At 42.9% G+C, this 19,786-nt stretch overlaps 1 pseudogene across 1 annotated transcript in view; it reads left to right on the top strand.

The window, feature by feature from the left end:
* Positions 1–5,544: 5,544 nt before the first annotated feature.
* Positions 5,545–19,786, top strand: part of LOC106603424 (integrator complex subunit 2-like) — a 48,737-nt pseudogene continuing 34,495 nt past the window's right edge. Inside the window, exons 1-6 of the transcript XR_014391952.1 lie at positions 5,545–5,560; positions 5,893–6,023; positions 12,437–12,495; positions 13,185–13,299; positions 13,802–13,870; positions 14,066–14,200. The product of XR_014391952.1 is annotated as an integrator complex subunit 2-like (transcript). The remainder of the gene's footprint in view (positions 5,561–5,892; positions 6,024–12,436; positions 12,496–13,184; positions 13,300–13,801; positions 13,871–14,065; positions 14,201–19,786) is intronic.

Here is a 19,786-nt window from a genome sequence, read left to right as displayed (position 1 = left end):
TTTGGGACCAGTTCTTGCTCTTGCAGTAGTGGATGGTAGTCGGACAGAAATGGGGTGGGCGGGGTGCGGTTTGTAAGAAACCTCATTAGGTCCCCATCTCTTTTCATTCTCTCACAGGTGTGGACCCAGTCCCAGACAAACAGCAGAGATGTCAGAGAGTGCAGGGCTGAAGTTTATCAGCCTGTATGCCTTTGAGGCCATGCAGAAGGTGGATGTGGTGTGTCTGGCTGCACTGAGTGACCCAGAGCTGAGGCTGCTGCTACCCTGCCTGGTTCAGATGGCTCTATGTTCCCCAGCAGACCAGAGCCAGGCCTGGGCCCAGGACGAGAAGCTCATCTTGCGCCTGCTATCTGGGGTGGAGGCTGTAAACTCCATCATGGCCCTCTTGTCTATTGACTTCCATGCTCTGGAGCAGGATGCCAGGAAGGAGCAGCAACTCAGGTAAAACCTTTTGAATGACCTGCTAACATCTGAGAGACACTAGTAAACTCGTATATTATAACACTCAAGGACACTCAACTCACATAAAACTAGCCAAGGTTACATAACCTTTTAGACTGGAGTAAAAATATTTTTGCGTGTGAATATACTTGGAGAATCAAAACAAAAAAAATACTTTTTGTCTCTATTTGTTTAGCAGAGTAAAAGTTTGTTTAGCATGTGTGAGGCTGACAGTTCTGATGTAGGGGTGTTCTCTGATGGGCACAAGGCTGGTGGCTATAATGGATAGAGCATCCTGGTGTCTCAGCTGCAGCATGGCCTCACCCTGGAGTTTTTTTTAAATGTTATTTTAATTTAACCTTTATTTAACTAGGCAAGTCAGTTAAGAATAAATTCTTATTTTCAATGACGGCCTACTGGGGAACAATGGGTTAACTGCCTTGTTCAGGGGCAGAACAACAGAATTATAATTTTTTGAACACGGTGAGTTTGAACACAGTGACCCTCTTAGGAGACTCAGACTGGTGCTCAGTGAATTACTGTGTCACAGGCGTCGTAAAGGACAGACCAAGGCGCAGCGGGTATAGTGCTCATTCTTACTTGTTTATTTGAAGAGAACACTTAAACAAAGAAAAAACAAATGACAGCAAACAGTTCCGTAAGGTTCACAGACTTTAACGGAAAATAACCACCCACAAAACCCAAAGGAAAACAGGCTGCCTAAGTATGGCTTCCAATCAGAGACAACGAAAGACACCTGCCTCTGATTGGAAACCACACTCGGCCAAACCTGGAAAACGAAACATAAAAAATGCAAACTAGAACCAAAATCCCCTAGAAAAAAAGAAAAAAAACCACACAAAACAAACACCCCCTGCCACGCCCTGACCATACTACAATGACAAGAGACCCCTTTACTGGTCAGGACGTGACATTCTGACCATCATGAACAAGGTAATGTCAAATCAAAATGTATTGGTTGCATGCACAGATTTGCAGATGTTATTGCAAGTGCAGCGAAATGCTTGTGCAGTAAATACCTAGCAATAAAAAACAACAATACACACACAACACAGAAAACATTTAAATAAAGAAATTAAGAAATATCAGAATGAGCAATGTCAGAGACCGGAATAATGGTGTGTAAAGTCAGCATGGACAGTATATGAATAGAAAAAGTGTGTACAACAGTAGTTATATAGGATGAGCCATGACTACAATACAGTGTATATTATTCAATCGACCAGTGTTCAATAACTCTATGTATATAGGGCAGCAGTCTCTCTAAGGTGCAAGGTAGAGTGGGTGGTAGCCTACTAGAACAGTGACTTAAGGTACAGGTCGCTCCCCTCACTGCTTCCCCTGGGTTCTACAGCTGCACCATCGAGAGCATCCTAACTGGTTGCATCACTGCCTGGTATGGCAACTGCTCGGCCTCCGACCGCAAGGCACTACAGATGGGCCAAGTTTTCTGCCATCTGGCGGCCAAGCTTCCTGCCATCTAGGACCAGGTGGTGTCAAGAGGAAGGCACTAAAAATTGTCAAAGACTCAAGCCACCCTAGTCATAGACTGTTCTCTCTGCTACCGCACGGCAAGCGGTACCGGAGCGCCAAGTCTAGGTCCAAGAGGCTTCTAAACAGCTTCTACCCCCAAGCCATAAGACCCCCCCCCCCCCCCCCCCCCCACACCACTGCCACTCTCTGTTGTCATCTATGCATAGTCACTTTAATTAACTCTACCTACATGTACATACTACCTCATCTAACCAGTGCCCCGTACATTGACTCTGTACCGGCACCGCCCTGTATATATTGTTATTTAATTTTTCACTGCTGCTGCTCTTTAATTACTTGTTACTTTTATCTCTTATTCTGATCCATATTTTTTTGAAACTGCGCTGTTGGTTAGGGGCTCGTAAGTAAGCATTTCACTGTAACCTGTTGTATTCAGCGCATGTGACTAATAACATTTGATTTGATTTGACCTACATGTAACATTCAAATGGTTGATTTGGCCTGCCGTTAGTGTACACCCAGTTTTTCTTGCTCAGTTTTATATTTCATGTTTTGTCTTCCAGGTGGCTGGTTCCAATGAGGTATGGTTCCTAAAGTCGGCTGAGGTCTCTGAGTGCTCTGTATACCTGGAATAAGTTGCAGATGTCCTCTGTATACTACAAGCAGGTACATGCATCTCTCTATATCTCCAACAAGTTGATCGCGAGCTACCAGTAGCTCACAGCCACCTATGAGTAGCTCGCCAAACAATTCTTGAAGTGCATATGTTCTTCAATTGTTCCACCACAAACTGTCATAAATTATCAGACACCTCAAAATCCCGGCTACTATCCAATCAAATCCAAATTGACATTATCCCACCCCTGGTTAGCCACAATTGGCTTAAAAAGCCAAACGTAACACAATATATGCAAATTAATTTCCAGCAATATTGCCCCTGTATGTCTGTTGTGCGCATTTGTCAATCATTCACTTTGTGTAGCCAGTTAGCGATAATGATAACTGTCTTCTGGGTAGATTTTCCCAAAAACATTCTCAATTAAATGTTAACTGCAGGGTAGGCTTACCTGGCAGAATTATATCAAGGCTGTATTTGTATCAATCGGATGGGCTTTTGTTTCGTAAACTCTGTCATGACACATGCAGCAGCAAAAATATCTTTTGATGAGAACATTCCTCTCGAAAATGCGCAATTAAATGGGTATTAAACAAAAAATCTAAAATGTTTAGTTTTTTTCCCAGCCCTCAAAATGGTAATCTGATGTGATTTTAAATATTGACATCGAATTTACAATTTCGGAAAATACAAAGAGTGCCTATTTGAAAGCTAGGAAAAAATGGAGTAGTTTGTGACATGTTTAATCATTTAAAAGTAGCTCTCAAGCTAAAAAAGGTTGGGAACCCTGCTCTATATAATGTAGGTATGTAACATCTGACCAAGTTTTCAGTTGTCTTATCTGAAAATGCTGTGTTTGGAGAGAAATGCAACACTTCTTGGATAATGATTTGGAAGATGTAGACATACATTTACTACACTGTCTGCCACTACACAGAAGGCTGCTTCATGGATCCATGGTGTGGTGTCTGTTTTATTCCCCCCCCCCCCCACACTTTCTCAGAGTTGCCCTCCCTGCTTTCCAGCATAGATGTGGCAGAGGCTCTGTGAGAAACGGTGACTGGTTCCTGTGCCTGCTGGTTGCTAATGTCCCCGACAGCTTCCATGACGGTAGACTGAAAGATACAAAATAATGTCTATGCAAATAGTAAATGGACAATAAAGATCCTATGCTGTTCTAATCTGTATGTTTGGAGAAGGGTTAGCTGCATTCCAATATGGTGACCGGAGGGTGGGTGTGTCGAAAGGATAGTAGTGGGTTTGTGGAAAGGAGTGGGTGGTGTCGACAGTGCTCTGCAATAGGTTAGAGAGGTTTGATTGAGCTGTATTTTTTTTCTTCAATTTCTTACCATGCAACTACCATATATTGCGCTACCGTACCACGAAAGTTTGGACTGTTTTTAAGCAAAGGATGATTCTGAGTTGTATTTCACAGTTATTTTGACACATATGATTGTACATTTCAGTTATAAAACTTTTATTTAATTTTTTATTAAAGGTTGTGTTGCTTAGTGCTTTGTATGGGTGTGCTTACTGTGACTGTCACCCTGATTGGCTACTAGGTAGCTACTTCCCACACTGTTGCAGGACAGTAATGTTGGTCAAGTGGGAGCTAATGACACTGTGCCCCGTACTGTTGCCATTCATGCTCTCCCCATTGAGTAGTAGACTATGTATGTATCAAGGTGACGTCTAGATGCTCATCAATATTAGTTATTTCTTGTGTAGGCTGCTATCCTAATTGAAATAAAATCATGTGAGCGAAAAGAATTGTAGCTTCCGCTGGCGGTACGACCATGAGACCCAGTAGGAAGCACTTCAAGTCGGCAGGCACACACCGGAGTACTGGTTGCTGGGTTACTATCTGCTCGTAGTGCAGCCCAATCAATCATGCAAAACAGTCTTGAGTGGCAACAAACCTCCCCAATTAGCTGATTCGCTTTCCACCCACTCCTTTTGACACATTCACCTATACTCCGGTCGCCATATTGGGCTGTAGCTGTAGCTGTATGTTTGGGCTCTTACAGTATGGTGCACAAACTGTTTAGCTTTCATTAGTCAACTAATCCATTAGTATTAATGGCTATTTGGTTTTATTGAGCCCGGAGCCTGACATATGCTTGGCAAAATCATCCTAAAGGGAGTATACTTAATCTAATAGATTTCATTGTAATTCTAGGCAGAGAATTATTGACGTTGGCTGGCTATTTCCTGTTTTGTTCACCCAATTAGGTATTTACACTCATAGTTGGACAATGTTTCAACCCCAGGAGGTAGGACTAGTCTAATGTTAATGTATTCTCCTTATAATATCGATGATGAATATGATTGTCTTGCTACAGGGCCTGTGTGTGTGTGTTCTCTGCTTTAAAATACACATTATGAAGGAGGAAATGGAGATCTAGCTCCTCTAGTTGTCTCTCTAGTGCCTCCTTATCCCCCAGGGCTCAGGCCTGAGTCAATAGCTTATTTGCGTTAGCGAGGCGAGAAGGGATGAAGAAGTCAGTCGGTAGGCAGCGTTACATTACATAGTGCTGAACATTAGTGAATCCTCATGGCTTGTTATTGGAATTGGCCTCTTTTATTGTATCGCATTTAAATGAATCACTTTAAGTTGGTGAAATGGTCGGGAAATGGACCCTGTCTCGAGGCATTGCATAGCCTAGCCTATAACATGAAGCGGTAACTAACTCAGTTGCTCTGAGTATTTTATGGCATATGCAATTCTCTATAAGTAGCGGAGATGGAAGCTAATATCGTTTCAGTCACCATCTCAGTTGACCATAAACATTTAGCCTTTTAAACTGACAGCTGCAGTGAAGAACAGGCCAAAAAGAGAAGCCCTGTTAAAGTGCAGTAGCTTTTGAGAGCTATTAGATCTTATTACAGGCAAATAAATGAGTAATGATACCATGGTTCATTGTATTTCCGTAAGCAGTCCGTCAGCTATGACATAATGCACTGCTACAGACATGGAAGGCAACACAAGTAGACAAATAAAAGGCTCTGGTGGGAGTAATAATGCAGATCTTTGAGAGAAGGTTAATAAGTGGAGCACTGTGGTCTATAAAAACATGGAACAATGTCTTCATGCGTCTTTGAAAATACTGATGTTCTTTGTTATTATTGCAACATTCAAGTACCAATAAGTGCCAACTCTGCTAAATTAAACACAACGGATTAATTGAATAATCCGGTCAAATCACATTATTTCATAACTCTTTTAATTATGCTTTGGAATTCCATAAAGCCTTCCATATCCTCAGAAAATAACCCTTCTCTACATAATGTTGGAACCTATATCTCTACTGTGTGTTCAGTGTTCAGGGGCCTAATAAAGAATGGGGAACGTCAGGATGAGGAGAGCATGGGTGGGAGGCGCAGGACAGAAGCACTGAGGAAGCTGTGTCAGATTAACCCCTCCCAGGCTCTCAGCATCAGAGCCATGGTGGTGAGGCTGTCTTATATCATTTTCACACTATCGTGCTGACCTGAACTGTTTGTTCTTTCAGCACGGTTCCAGCTAGGTTGGATATGTAACCAGGCCAGCACAGTACAGCTCGTCTTTTAAACCTACTTATCAGTGACCCAAGCCCTGCTCAGATAATCCCTACCATTGTGTCACTGAGTTGTCATAGTGGGGTGTTGGCGGTCATAATGTTGGTAACCTGATTTACAGTGCATTCTGAAAGTATTCAGACCCTTTTACTTTTTACACATTTTGTTACATCACAGCCTTATTCTAAAATGGGTTAGATAAAAAAAAATCCTCATCAATCTACATAAAATACCCCCTAATGACAGAGCAAAAACCAAGCCATGAGGTCGAAGGAATTGTCTGTATTGTGTCAAGGCACAGATCTGGGGAAGGAAACCAACACATTTCTGCAGCATTGAAGGTCCCCAAGAACACAGTGGACTCCATCATTCTTAAATGGAAGAAGTTTGGAACCACCGTGGCTCATCCTAGAGCTGGCCACCATTTAAACTGAGCAATCAGGGGAGAAGGTCAAGAAAAGTTGATCAAGAACCCGATGGTCACTCTGAAGAAGCACCAGAGTTCCTTTTGTGGAGATGGGAGAACCTTCCAGAAGGACAACCATCTTTGCAGCACTCCACCAATAATGCCTTTATGGTAGAGTGGCCAGACGGAAGCCACTCCTTAGTAAAAGGCACATGACAGCCCACTTGGAGTTTGCCAAAAGGCACTTAAATACTCTCAGACCATGAGAAACAAGATTCTCTGGTCTGATGAAACCAAGATTTAACTCTTTGGCCTGAATGCTAAGCATCACATCTGATAAGCCCCTGAACAAGGCAGTTAACCCACTGTTGCTAGGCCATCATTGAAAGTAAGAATTTGTTTTTAACTGACTTGCCTAGTTAAATAAAGGTAAATAAAAATAAAAAAATACCCAAGAAGACTTGAGGCTATAATTGTTGCCAAAGGTGCTTCAACAAATTACTGAGTAAAGGGTCTGAATACTTATGTAAATGTGATATTTCAGCTTTATTTTTTTAATAACTTTGCTAAAATTAAAAAAAACTGTTTTTGCTTTGTCATTGTGGGGGATTGTGTATAGATTGACAATTTAGTCAATTTTATAATAATGCTGTAACGTAACAAAATGTGGAAAAAGTCAAGGGGTCTGAATACTTTCCAAATGCACTGTATGTCCCTCTAACTCCCCTAAAAAACCTCTGTCAACCCTACGGCTATTGTGTGCAGTAATCATCCGCCTATGAACCTGAGTTATACTGTTAGCACTGAGGCAGTTTGCCCTAGTAGGAAGGCCCCCCAGTGCAGCTCACTCTGTACAGCTTAAACAGAAATATCACTGTCATGTCTACTGCTGATAAGCCCCCCAGTAAAGCAATAAATTCAATCAAGAATCCCAGAAATGTGCAAAAAATAGCCCTACATTAACATATATAGCTTAAGAAACAAGGTTCATGAAATCGATAACGTGCTAGTGCAGATAACATTCATATACTGACTATCTCTGAAACTGACTTAGATAATACCTTTGATACAGTGGTAGCAATACATGGTTTCAACATCTTGAGAAGAGGTAGGAATCTCAACGGTGGTGGTGGTGCCGTTTATATATCTGTGTCACGTCCTGGCCAGTATAAGGGTTAATTGTTATTGTAGTTTGGTCAGGACGTGGCAGAGGGTATTTGTTTTATGTGGTCCGGGGTGGTGTTTGGTAAAAGGGTGCTTGATTTAGTATTTCCGGGTTTTTGGTTTATGGTCTATGTTTATGTATTTCTATGTGTAGTCTAGTAAGTGTGTTTCTATGTAGAGTTAATTGGGGTGGACTTCCAATTGAAGGCAGCTGTGTGGTGTTGCCTTTGATTGGAAGTCCTATATTAGTTGGGTGTGTTTGTCTGTGTGTTTGTGGGAGATTGTTCTGTGTTTAGCCTTGTTCCTTGCCAGACTGTCTGTGGATCGTTCGTTATCTTGTTTGTTGTTTTTGTGTTCATTTTGATTTAATAAATGTTCAAAATGAACAAACACAGTCCTGCTGCATTTTGGTCATCCTTCACCGACGATAACCGTGACAGAATCTCCCACCAAACCAGGACCAAGCAGCAGAGGAAGGAGCAGTGGAATTTTGAGTTGGACTATGGTGAGAGATGGACTTGGGAGGAGATCTTGAAGGGAGAAGGCTCCTACACTTAGGAGGAGATCCAATCAGGAAAATATCGCCTTCCATGGGGACAGGTGGTAAGAGAGAGAGAGGAAAGGCGAAATGCTGGTATGGACCGGGAACGTTTCCGAGGAACACGACTGGCGTTGAAGCACGAGAGGCACCCCCAATAAAACATTTTGGGGGGGCACACGGGTAGTTTGGCTAGTCATAGGAAGAGCCGGAAGCCAGCTACCCGTGGTTATATGGAGGATCGTATGAGGTGGAGAGCGCCATGTTTCGCTGAGGAGCGCACTATCTCACCCATACGCACGCACAGTCCGGTGCGCGTTATTCCAGCCCCTCGCAGGTGCCGTGCTAGAGCGGGCATCCAGCCTGGTAGGAGGATGCCTGCGCAGCGCATCTGGTCGCCGGTACGCCTCCGAGGACCAGGCTACCCAACTCCAGCTCTACGCACGGCTACCATCAGGCGCCTGCACAGCCCAGTCTGCCCTGTACAAGCACCCCGCTCGTACAGGGCTACTAGTTCCATCCAGCCAAGACGGGTTGTGCAGGAGGTAAGATCAAGACCGACTGTGCGCCTCCGTAGCCCTGGGTTTCCAGCTCCTGTCTCTCGTGCGGACCCGGAAGTGCGTCAACCCAGTCCGACTCGTCCTGTTCCCGCTCCCCGCACTAGCCTGGAGGTGCGTGTTCCCAAGCTGGTACGCCCAGTACCAGCACCACGCACCAGGCTTCAAGTGCGTAAACCCAGCCTCGCCAGTCAACAGTCACCAGAGCTGCCCGCCAGTCAACAGTCACCAGAGCTGCCCGCCAGTCAACAGTCACCAGAGCTGCCCGCCAGTCAACAGTCACCAGAGCTGCCCGCCAGTCAACAGTCACCAGAGCTGCCCGCCAGTCAACAGTCACCAGTGCCACCCGTCAGTGAGGAATCGCCAGAGCCGCCCGTCAGTGAGGAGTCGCCAGAGCCACCCACTAGTCAGGAGCTGCCAGAGTGGCCAGACTGCCCCGAGCTGCCAGAGTGGCCAGACTGCCCCGAGCTGCCAGAGTGGCCAGACTGCCCCGAGCTGCCAGAGTGGCCAGACTGCCCCGAGCTGCCAGAGTGGCCAGACTGCCCCGAGCTGCCAGACTGCCCCGAGCTGCCCCAAGCTGCCAGACTGCCCAGAGCTGCCAGACTGCCCCGACTGCCCCGAGCTGCCAGAACCGGAGCCACCTCCAGATATAGGTGGGTTGGGGAGGGGGGGTGTAGCACAGTGCCGTCGTTGACGGAAGCCACCCTCCCTTCCCTCCCTTTAGTAGGGGGGAATTTTTGTTTTGTTGTTTGGGGTTGTTTTTTTTTTTTTTAAGGTGCTTCCGGGGTTAGCACCTTTAAGGGGGGGGTACTGTCACGTCCTGGCCAGTATAAGGGTTAATTGTTATTGTAGTTTGGTCAGGACGTGGCAGAGGGTATTTGTTTTATGTGGTCCGGGGTGGTGTTTGGTAAAAGGGTGTTTGATTTAGTATTTCCGGGTTTTTGGTTTATGGTCTATGTTTATGTATTTCTATGTGTAGTCTAGTAAGTGTGTTTCTATGTAGAGTTAATTGGGGTGGACTTCCAATTGAAGGCAGCTGTGTGGTGTTCCCTTTGATTGGAAGTCCTATATTAGTTGGGTGTGTTTGTCTGTGTGTTTGTGGGAGATTGTTCTGTGTTTAGCCTTGTGCCTTGCCAGACTGTCTGTGGATCGTTCGTTATCATGTTTGTTGTTTTTGTGTTCATTTTGATTTAATAAATGTTCAAAATGAACAAACACAGTCCTGCTGCATTTTGGTCCTCCTTCACCGACGATAACCGTGACAATCTGTCACATATCTGCTTAGAGAGTATCTCATTTCAAATGCTGTTGAAGTAATATGGCTACAGGTTCACCTGCCTCACCTAAAGGCCATTCTTGTGGGACGCTGCGATAGACCACCAAGTGCTTACAGTTAATATCTGGATATTATGTGTGAAATGCTTGATAATGTATGTGATATCAATTGAGGGGTATATTTTCTATGTGACCTAAATATTGACTGGCTTTCATCAAGCTGCCCACTCAAGAAAAAGCTTCAATCTGTAACCAGTGCCTGCAACCCAATTGAATGGGTCTGTTTTTAAACTACTAGCATACAGCTCAGACACCCATGCATACCACAAGACATGCCACCAGCTCTCTTCACAATCCACTAGTCCAGAACAGACTATGGGAGGCGCATAGTACTACGTAGATCCATGACTACATGGAACTCTTTCACTTCAAGTAACTCATTTATTTGTATTTAACTCGGCAAGCCAGTTAAGAACACATTATTATTTACAATGACAGCCTACTCATGCAAGCAGTAAAATCAGATAAAACTACACCTTATGAAACAGCGGGGACTTTTTTTGTAGTGTGATTTTCATATAAGCCCATGGGCTTCCAACCACACTAGCACACAGTTTTTTTTATTTTCATAAAATGTTATCTGTATTGTTATATATCCCTTGTTTTCTTTCGCCAAATAAAACTAAAGAGAGACACACACAGGCACAGACACGCATACACACACATGATAACATACACATACATTTTGTGGTTGTAAAGTGGTCGCCTGAGGGCACACAATGTGTTGTAATGTTTTTAATTGTATATAACTGCCTTAATTTTGCTGGACCCCAGTAAGAGTAGCTGCTGCTTTGGCAAGAGTCATCTGTTCTTTTGACCAATCATTTGGTCGACATTTTTAAACATGTATTTTTCCATATGTTGACACATCCTATGTGTTTTTAGGAAAAACATTCCCTATTCCCTCAACCCTTGCTCTCGTTATGTGACACATTTATGCATCGCATGCACGTGACCAAAGACCTATTAGCATGTTGATTATGTAATTATTACTCAAGAATGTCCGTTATGACAGAGGACAATATGGACTGGATTCGTTTTTTTCCCCCCTAACTGCCCCCTATAATTACAAATGTTTTAAAAAAAAAAATCTAAATTGACAGTTAGGAGGCAAGCCTCTGGAGGTTTTTATCCTAGGTGTGAAGGTACCGTATTTCACAGGTGATAGGGCTACACTGAACTTGAGCTCGGTTCCCAAGTTTCTAAACCAAACCATCTTTCCTATAGTGTCGCCATAGTATTGGAATTGAGGAAGTCAAATCAAATTTTATTAGTCACATGCGCCAAATACAACCGGTGTAGACCTTACAGTGAAATGCTTACTAACAAGCCCCTAACCAACAATGCAGTTTAAAAAATAAGAATAAGAAATAAAAGTAACAAGTAGTTAAAGAGCAGCAGTAAATTAACAATAGTGAGACTATATACAGCGGGTACCGGTACAGAGTCAATGTGCGGATGCACCGGTTAAGGTAATTGTCGTAATATGTACATGTAGGTAGAGTTATTAAAGTGACTATGCATAGATAATAAACAGAGTAGCAGTGGTGCAAAAGGGGGGGGGGGGGGGGGGGGGGCAATGCAAATAGTCTGGGTAGCCATTTGATTAGATGTTCAGGAGTCTTATGGCTTGGGGGTAAAAGCTTTTTAGAAGCCTCTTGGACCTAGACTTGGTGCTCTGGTACCGCTTGCCGTGCGGTAGCAGAGAGAACAGTCTATGACTAGGGTAGCTGGAATCTTTGACAGTTTTTAGGGCCTTCCTCTGACACTGCCTGATATAGGGGTCCTGGATGGCAGGAAGCTTGGCCCCAGTGATGTACTGGGCTGTACGCACTAGAGGTCGACCGATTATGATTTTTCAACGCCGATACCGATAGCATTTATTGGAGGACCAAAAAAAGCCCACAAACACCCACGTGACCACTACAACCAGCCTCCTACTCGTCCGTATCTCCTTACCCACCACTTCCTACAGATGTTATTGGCTCTTTCTCAATTGTCCATACGCACTCTTCACTTCATTGCACTGATCTGAAAGAACTGACCAGGTAAAAGCCACCATTGTTTTAGCCTGTCAAATATTTTCCAATCAGTGCAGATGAAGAGGAGAAATGAGGAGAGGGTAGATGTTGAAGCAGTTGAGTTAGTCATTGTATCCTATGCCAAGCAGTTGGCAGACAGATCCTCGCTGGGCTAACAGAGCCAGGTTCAACAGGTAGCTTGTTTGTAAAAGTTCCTGACGCTATATTAAGAGGTATTTGACGGTGTTGTGTTATCTGGTGTTCTCCTGCTGCACCCCGGAGCAGGAGCAGCTGATGGTGATGTGGCTCAGCTCGATGATCAAAGAGGAGAAGTATTTTAAGAGGTGATTACCACCTGTCCTTATGTTTTTGTTTATTAAGCTCTCTTTCATCTTTCATCTGTTCCCCCAGTAACTGCGAAATGAGCAGTCTATCGCTGGTGGGGTAGGTTTCTCAAACATATACATTCTATAACATGCAATATACATCGAAAATACAGATTTGGTTAAAATAAAGTGAATTTCTCCTTTAATGCTGCCTCGCAAAACACAGGTGTACTGTGCATGTTAATGCCCCATCTCCACGTCTTGTTCTTCCCTCCCCTTCTCTTTGCTCTGGTCTATGCTATTGGAGGGGAAAGGCAGAGGGCAGACAGCTCATCTAAAAATAAAAATAAACGGTGCAGGGACGTGGGGTGGAATAGGGCAGGGCTAGGGAGGGATATGGGAGTGGGGGGACCAACCCGAGAGGCCCTGATAGGCTTTTAAAAATGTAATAAGCCCTTCATCGTCTGTGAGTTATTACTGCATCAGCCCAACTCCCTGTCTGTGTAAACGTGTCTCCTCTGTGTGCTGTGGACCCATCAGTGGGAAGGTAAATGAGTGTAGAGGGGGCACTGGGCTGGAGGAGGTGGGAGCAGGGTGTCTGTCATAGTTGGGTATAATCAGTTTATTAAAGTGCCATCCTCCTAAGATGCATTGTAAGCTGCCGGTTTAAATCTCTCTCCGCTGTATCTCTCTCTCTCTGTGTACAGTGCTGCGGGTGTCACCACTTCTTTCGCAGAGATGCTATTACTGGTTGCCATGTATTTCCATAGCAACCAGCTCAGCGCCATCATCGAGCTGGTCTGCTCCACTTTGGGGATGAAGGTAAGGTGGAGTGATGGCGGAAGGTGGGGGGGATCTCAATTGCATACACCTCGTCTCCTTCTCAAAACCCATTGGATGAGAAAGCCAGAGGTCCCTCCCCTCTAGAGAGAGAGAGAGAGACTATATAGTACATCCTCCACTGCAGGAAGCGTACAAACTGAGACGGATGCCTGCCAATACACTGACTGTTGTGTTCAGTTATTTCAGCTTTCACTTCATTTATCAGAGAAAGAGGGTGCAATGTAATTTGATTGTTTTGAACTTTATTTCCCACCCAAGGCTGCCTAAGAATTTGATCCAATATGAATCGAGTGGAATTATTAAATGCAAGATTCATTCATTGCCCTCAGGAGGTTTTCAATAGGTACTGGTTGCAGTAAAAGCAGAGATGGTGGTAGTGGCACCTCTGCCAGCAGGTCTCTCCCCAAGTAAAACCAGTCTAATTGATATCTGTGTAAATTATACCAGTCTAACTGATCTATGGGTAAATGCTCCCCTGCAGATTGCCATTAAACCAAGCTCTCTGAGCAAAATGAAGACCATCTTTACCCAGGAGATCTTCATTGAGCAGGTACTTCATATACACAGCCACATGTCCACAGTTAGCTTCATCTTTTTTAGATTACATATTTCTTAAAGATGTACATACTGTATGTTGTTTATTTGCGATACAGTGCAATATTATTTGATTTGTAATTTGGACTGAATTGGTTCTTTATCCATAGTATTGTCCAGGTGTATTGATATTCTATTGGATGTTGTCCAGGTGGTCACTGCCCACGCTGTGAGGGTGGCGGTTACCAACAACATGTTTGCCAACATCACAGGCTTCGTGCCCGTCCACTGTATCTACCAGCTGCTCCGCAGCAGAGCCTTCACCAAGCGCAAGGTCTCCATCAAGGTAGGCCTTTCTCCACTCTGTGGTTATGTTATTGGCCTCATGCATTTTCTCTTCATTCATGGCTCCATCTACTGGCTATTTCCAGTGAACAGGGGTCATGGCTTTGGTGAGCAGCATGGAGAATTCCACCTGCTATATTTTGAGACATGGGAATGAGAACTCACACCTGATCAATTGTTTTTTTTACTGGTGCTGGTCTCTTGGTACAATAGCCTATAAAACAAATACATGTCGATGTGCATCTTTCCCTTTCAAGGCGATTAGATGCGTATCTATACACATGAGCTCCGATACAATACAGGAATGATACGATTTAGTTAAAAACGTTTCGATGCGGTTCAGTGTGATTAGAGAACGAATCAATGCAGTACAATATGATTCAATGCACTAACATTTGTTGCATAATCACATTCATTTTCCATTCTAAATTAAAATCTCCTGCTGATGGAGCTCATGAGCTGAGCCTGTCTGAGCTGACGTATGTGTGTAAATGATTTATGTACTATGTTGGCACCTGAGCTGAGCAATAAGGGACACTAACCGCTACCACTATCACATTTTGGGGGGAACCACTTGGTTCTGAAATCACTATCACCCACTAATTGTTGTCATTTTTGCAGATTAAGTGTTTGTACTAGTAATGTGTCCATATTTATCGTTTACAAATGAGCTATGACATACTGTCCAAACAGATCTGTAAGGAAGGTGGATCCTTTGAAATATGCTATTGGACCATAAACAGATTTGGCTAACTTATCCATGTAGTCCAAATAATGATGATCAACGCTTTTTTGAAATATACAGAGTTGAAGTCGGAAGTTTACATACACCTTAGCCAAATACATTTAAACTCAGTTTTTCACAATTCCTGACATTTAATCCTAGTAAAAATTCCCTGTTTTAGGTCAGTTAGGACCACCACTTTATTTTAAGAATGTGAAATGCCAGAATAGAGAGGAGTAGAGAGAATGATTTATTTCAGCTTTTATTTCTTTCATCACATTCCCAGTGGGTCAGAAGTTTACATACACTCAATTAGTATTTGGTAGCATTGCCTTTAAATTGTTTAACTTGGGTCAAACGTTTCAGTTAGCCTTCCACAAAAGCTTCGCACAATGTTATAAGGTGAATTTTGGCCCATTCGTCCTGACAGAGCGGGTGTAACTGAGTCAGGTTTGTAGGCCTCCTTGCTCGCACACGCAGTTCTGCCCACAAATTTTCTATGGGATTGAGGTCAGGGCTTTGTGATGGCCACTCCAATACCTTGACATTCTTGTCCTTAAGCCATTTTGCCACAAGTTTGGTAGTATGCTTGGGTTCATTGTCCATTTGGAAGACGCATTTGCGACCAAGCTTTAACTTCCTGACTGATATCCTGAGATGTTGCTTCAATATATCCACGTAATTTTCCTCCTCATGATGCCATCTATTTTGGGAAGTGCACCAGTCCCTCCTGCAGCAAAGCACTCCCACAACATGATGCTGCCACCCCCGTGCTTCACGGTTGGGATGGTGTTCTTTGGCTTGCAAGCCTCCCCCTTTTTCCTCCAAACGTAACAATGGTCATTATGGCCAAACAGTTCTGTTTTTGTTTAATCAGACCAGAGGACATTTCTCCAAAAAGTATGATCTTTGTCCCCATGTGCAGTTGCAAACTGTAGTCTGGCTTTTTTATGACGGTTTTGGAGCAGTGGCTTCTTCTTTGTTGAACGGCCTTTCAGGTTATGTCGATATAGGACTCTTTTTACTGTGGATATAGATACTTTGTACCTGTTTCCTCCAGTATCTTCACAAGGTCCTTTGCTGTTGTTCTGTGATTGATTTGCACTTTTCGCACCAAGGTACCTTCATCTCTAGGAGACAGAACGCGTCTCCTTCCTGAGCCGTGTGATGGCTGCGTGGTCCCATGGTGTTGATACTTGCGTACTGTTGTTTGTACAGATAAACGTGGTACCTTCAGGCATTTGGAAATTGCTCCCAAGGATGAACCAGACTTTTGGAGGTCTACAATAATTTTTCTGAGGTTTTGGCTGATTTATTTTCCCATGATTTCAAGCAAAGAGGCACTGAGTTTGAAGGTAGGCCTTGAAATACTATGGATTTATTGGAACTAGTGGCTATATTGAGGCTTAAATAGCCTGACCTAATAACATATACATCGGGGGGCTCAGTTAAGCTAGTCGTCCTTACTACTATCTTATGTCATTCACGCTGGCACCAAAAGTTAGCGTTGATAGGGGACAGAATGCGCTCGAACCATCAAATAATTGCCTTACATATTACTCTTACAGAATTTCCACGTGGGTGAGGATATTGCAAATGTAATCAAAGCCTACTGGATGACAACTTGTTTTTAACCTACTACATAACATTGGTACAGCAGGTCCCCTTATTGTATGACAAATTCAAATGTTTCTCAAATGTGTCTTTAGATGCCATTCAATTCAATACTCACCTTTAAAACAAACAAAAAATGTAGGTCAAAAGAGTTCATATTAACATAGGAAATAGAGGGAATAACAGTACAGATGGCAATAAAAACTAACATTAGAGGCACATAATAAGTTAAAGGAAAAACAAAAAGTACTGGAGGAACTTATTCATAAAAGTTCAATTGTAATATATTATAAAAAATAAAGCGAACTGGATGGAATATAGGGAAAATGCACCGAATTGAGTTTTAATCTTCCACATAGAAATGCTACCGAAAATAAATGATTTACAGAAACTTACAAATGACGGAGTCATCCATGATTCACCAAACAATCTTTTTTAAAGAGGAAGCAAAGTACTTTTAAGCATATGTTATCATTTCAGTCTCCTCCATCTCCACTAACTGAAGTTAATTGAAAGGATATTTTTTTCTATTAATAGTGTAAAATTAACAGCTGTTTAAAAAGGCCAAAATACAGAGTAACTTCTTTACGCACTCAAAGCCTATAAGTCCGGGAAAACACCAGGGGCCTCGTTTATAAACGTTGCGTAGGCACAAAGGAAGGCATACACCACTTTCTAAGCAAACTTTGGGATTTATGAAAAAAATTAAAATTCACGGGAGAATGTGCGGTCCTCCACAGACACTTTGACCCATACGTACACACGTAAACTGGAGAAATGAGAAACTCCGATGGCAGAAGGATGAAACTCGAGAAACGCTTTGAAATTGGTACCATTGTGTAAAATGGATCGAAATATTACCTCACGTATTATATATGAAGAGTTCCCTGGAGTGCACACAAAAAAACACAAACATGATTTAGGATAATATATACAAATGGAGATATCTGTTTTTGCAAAGAACCCCTCAAATATGTTGTACAGTTTAATCGGGAATCATATTTAATTGGATCTGTAATTATTAAACAATAGTTGCATGTTATGAAATACATATTGTTATCACGTTCGTTGCGCAGAACTGTCAATGTGATAATGGTCCTGTCATTGTCAGTTACAATTAGGGTAATCACCACACCTGAAGGTGTTACGCAATTGGGTAGCTTTGACAATCAAATGGGTGGGTATAAAAAGGCATGCAATTACAATGCGTAATGACGCACTATGGCTGCTTTGGCACTGTTGGAAGATTTGGCGAATGGAAGAATTCGGAGAGAGCGAATTTTCAGAGACCAGCAAGATTTACTGGCCAATGATGATGAGTGGCTTATGAGCCAGTTCCGATTACCAAGAGCTGATCTCTGTGCTGTAGTGGGCCCAGCTTTACAAAGAAGCACCCGCAGAAACCAATCCGTGCCTGTCCCACTTCAAGTCCTGACAAACCTCGGATTTCTGTCAACCGGCACTTTTCAAAGAGAATTGGCTGACAGGTCAGGGATCTCTCAGCCAAACTTTAGCCGCGTTATGCCAGACGTGTTAGGAGATTATAATTGGATTGACGCACCTCTACATAAAGTTTCCTTACACGGTGGGTGAAAAGGCAAATTAAATAGTGCAATTTGCAGCAATGTCCGGTTTCCCAAATGTAATCGGTGCTAAAGAAGGTCAGTTTTATTGCTTCTTTAATTAGAACAACAGTTTTCAGCTGTGCTAACATAATTGGAAAAGGGTTTTCTAATGATCAATTAGCCTTTTTAAAATGATCAACTTGGATTAGCTAACACAACGTGCCATTGGAACACAGGAGTGATGGTTGCTGATAATGGGCCTCTGTAGATATTCCACAAACAATCTGCCATTTCCAGCTACAATAGTCATTTACAACATTAACAATGTCTACACTGTATTTCTGATCAATTTGATGTTATTTTAAATGGGCAAAAAATTTGCTTTCATTTCAAAAACAAGGAAAAGTGACCCCAAACTTTTGAACGGTGGTGTATATCAAACAGTTTTCGATGTACTCAGAGGTCCGTTATTAGCATGTTTTAGTCTACCATTTTTATAGGAGTGGTTATCAGATACTCAGCAAGAGTCTGATTTCATTATTGCTGAAATAGGACCCACGTGGTAAATATAAAGATCCAGTCCAGCTAAAAAAACGTGGTCCTTTACACTTCAGTGTTGTGATGCACAAATTCTAGCAAAATGCATAGTGCATACAATTATAAAGGTATTGTCAGGTATTATTAATCTTAACCAGACATGGACGATACATTAGAGATAATATAAAACAAGTACTGGAAACAGTGGAACACTATGAACAATCTGGGGAAACGGGAAAATATATATAAATGCCTGGACTATTTTAATTGAGGAAAATAACTTCTAGACATCAGGACTGCAATTACTCACCACAGACTAGCAGAATCCTTTTTTCCCCTTTCATGACTCTGACGAGCCCAACGTGAAGGATATACTGCTTCCTCGGGAACGGGCCCCAATCCCCGTGATCTGCGTGAAGAGGAGGCGGAGAAAGAGGTCGGGTTGCCTTCTGAGAATTCGTAGGCGATCAAATAAACACCCACTTCCATTCTGCTAGCAAACGTGCAATCTTTGGAGAATAAAATCGACGAGTTACGCGGAGATTAAACTACCAATGGGCCATTAAAAACTGTAACATCTTATGCTTTACGGAGTCGTGGCTGAACGACGCAATATGAACATACAGCTGGCTGGTTATATGAATTACCGGGCAGGATAGAACAGCGGCGTCTGGTAAGACAAGGGGCGGCGGTCTATGTATTTTTGTAAACAACAGCTGGTGCACGATATCTAAGGAAGTCTCAATCTATTGCTTGCCTGAGGTAGAGTATCTCATTATAAGCTGTAGACCACATTACCTACCTAGAGCGTTTTCATCTGTATTTTTTGTAGCTGTTTACATACCACAACAGTCAGAGGCTGGCACTAAGACAGCATTGAATGAGCAGTTTTCCGCCATAAGCAAAGAAGAAAACACTCACCCAGAGGCGGCGCTCCTTGTAGCCGGGGACTTGAATGCAGGGATGCTTAAATCTTTTTTACCAAATTTCTATCAGCATGTTAAATGTGCAACCAGAGGAAAAAGAACTCTGGACAACCTATACTCCACACACAGAGACACATACAAACTCTCCCTCCCCTCCATTTGGCAAATCTGACCATAATTATATCCTTCTGATTCCTGCTTACAAGGAAGATTAATGCAGG

Source organism: Salmo salar, chromosome 04 (genome assembly GCF_965601325.2).
Source record: "Salmo salar chromosome 04, fSalSal1, whole genome shotgun sequence".
NCBI classification, from domain to species: domain Eukaryota; kingdom Metazoa; phylum Chordata; class Actinopteri; order Salmoniformes; family Salmonidae; genus Salmo; species Salmo salar.
The sequence above is the reverse complement of the archived record's forward strand: the minus strand, read 5'-3'. Positions and strand labels throughout refer to the sequence as shown.